The following is a 2,761-nucleotide window of genomic DNA, read 5'->3' on the forward strand; positions in this document are numbered from 1 at the left end:
AGCTTCTGCTAATTCAGGCAGTGGGGTTCCGCTGCAAACTTAGCCAAGGCAGGCAGAATGGGCCTGTGTGGCCGAGTGTGTCTCGGACTCGGCACTGGGGCACGAGTCGCGAACTAAAAAACAGCACCCGGGAGCATGCTGTGTTAGCTAGCGGGCTACGCGCTTGAGTCAGGGGCAAAATAGCCCAACATTGGACGCTATTCGGACGCCATATGATAGCCGAGTGACTTCTGCCTCCACTTGGATCACTCTGCTCAAGCTAAAATTTCCTTAAGAGTAAGTCTAACTAGTCTTGAGGGATCCCACACAGTTCAGATGGCCTGAGGGACAGATAAGAGCAGCTATCACAAACGTTCCCACCAGGATACTAACTGCAGTATCTCCCTTCTCCCTAAGGAAAGTGCACTGCTTTCATTAATCTGAGGGTAAAGGGTCCCAAGTGAGTATATCCTTTACCACGGGGAGAGAACAGTAGACAGATGACTCCGCTCAGCAGCATCAGGAAGTGAAACAAGAGAAAAGCAAGACCGACTTCAGCACCATGCGGTACCAGTTCATTGCCAGCATCTGCCAATCACACATCTTATAGCGCTTCCCCCAGAGAAGTCCCCAGTTCTAGCTTTAAACTCCAGGATTAGCACAGCTCCAGGGAGGTGTCCGCATCTCTCAATGGGGGTTGACAAGGAAGTAAGGTCTGTGACGACTTAGCAGGCAATTTTCACCATGCGAAACCATTACCAGTGTGAGAATCAAAGGAGAGAAAGAGAAACAGCTATTCCTCGAAATATTATTTTCTGGGGCCTCAATTTCATTTACAAAGTGGGGGAAAAGTTCAGGAGTGACTGGTTCACAGTTGGCAGGGTACATAGGACAGATCAAGATGACTGGGACTTGGGGCTGTGCTGTGCTTGTCAACGATGAAACAACAGCTTCTCCCTGTTTACTGCGACCTCCTGTTAGGACCCTCCCTACTGAGAAAGACATAATATTCCATAATTCCGTAGGGATGCACTCACTTAAGCTCTCCCTTTCTTCAGCCCCCATATTACAAGTCAGAGAGCCAGAGAAGTCTATATGGTCACATAATTCCATACCTGAGTCCCTTTTCAGTTCAAATACGCATCGCCCTTCATGGGCTCTGAATGCCTAGTCCCCAGTTTGGTGCTGTTTGGGGAGGTAATGGAAATTTTAGGAGGCGGGGCCTCATTGAAGGAAGTTACTCCCTAGTAACTCCTTTGAAGGTCATACCTAGTTCCTGTCTCCACCCTCTAGTTCCTGTCTCAGCCCCTCTTTACCTCTGAAGCCTCTCCATCACATGGTCTAACTGACCACCATGATGCTTTCGCAAAGGAACTGCGGATGAGCAGTACAGATCTCTCCTTTAAGCTGTGCTCGTGGGTACCCGAGCCATAGTGCTGGAAAAGCACGAATACACAAGGAGATCACATTAGAAAACAGGTATGGCTGTGGATCCGTTTCTGAAGTGTTATCTACCTTCCTAGGCTCCCAGAGTGAAGATGCACTGGTGAAACCAACTGTGGCACTCTGCAATCCAGAAAGTGGTTTCACACCCACTTTTCCAATACACATCTTGTAAGAACCGTGAATGGCAACAGGGACAATCATGAAACAGCATTATCATTAATAAACAGTCCTTAGAAAGTGAGAAGCAGTGGAGGCTTCCTGGTGCAGGATTACACCCTTTGGTACCACATTCCCATCATAACCACTTTGTTTGGCAAACCTAATTCCCTGGGTACCACAAGGGAAAGGGCTCTGAAGTATGAGTCTTACGGAGTCTTTTCTCAAGCCCTGGACACAGCAATGCATCCTGGCCACAATAGTCCCCTACTGCCTACTCTTGGGCCTTGCAAGTGAAAGAATATGTATGTCCTCTTATGCCTGGCTTATTGTATTTATCATAATGTCTGGGGTTTATCCATGTTGTAACGTGTGTGAGAATTCCCTTAAAGAACTGAGTAATGTCCATTACACATCTAAATCATGTTTGTCAGCTCATCCAACATAGACATGTCTCACTTTAGTATCAGAGATCAGCCAGGCTTTTGTGTACAGTGAGAAACTGAACGAACAAGACAATGGACAGACCACTCACACTGACAGCTATAACTTTCCACCCACCACAAATTACCCAAGAAACCAACTCCATTCTTCCAGCAAACAGCCCAGGAGGCAGCCTGCCCCGGCCAGATTTTACAGGCAGCCAGCTTGCTGTCTCTGGTAGCAATTTAAGAAGCTGAACCACGAGAGATGGAGAGAGACAGAGAATCACATGGGAGCACTGGACTGAGCTCCCAAGATCCAGTTGAAGAGCAGAAGGAGAGAGAATATGTCCAAGGAAGTCAGGACCACGAGGGGTTGGTCCACCCACTGAGACCCTGTGCCTGATCTAATAGGAGCTCACCAAATCCTGCTGGACTGGGACTGAACAAGCATGGGATCAAACTGGACCCTCTGAATGTGGCTTGACAATTGGGGCAAACTGAGAAGCCAATGATAACTGCACTGGGATTTGTCTCTACTGCATGTACTGGCTTTTTGGGATCCTATTCTCTTTGGATGCACACCTTCCTAAGCCTAGATGGAGGGGGGAGGGCCTTGGACTTCCCACAGGGCAGGGTACCCAGCCCTCTCTTAGGACTGGAGGGGGAGGAGGGGTGGGAAAGGAAGGAAGTGGGAGGAGGGGAGGAAGTGGAAATTTTGATTCCTATTATTTATAAAGTAATAATAAAATTTTTTT

This window comes from Microtus ochrogaster, linkage group LG8 (genome assembly GCF_000317375.1).
Source record: "Microtus ochrogaster isolate Prairie Vole_2 linkage group LG8, MicOch1.0, whole genome shotgun sequence".
Taxonomy (NCBI): Eukaryota; Metazoa; Chordata; class Mammalia; order Rodentia; family Cricetidae; genus Microtus; species Microtus ochrogaster.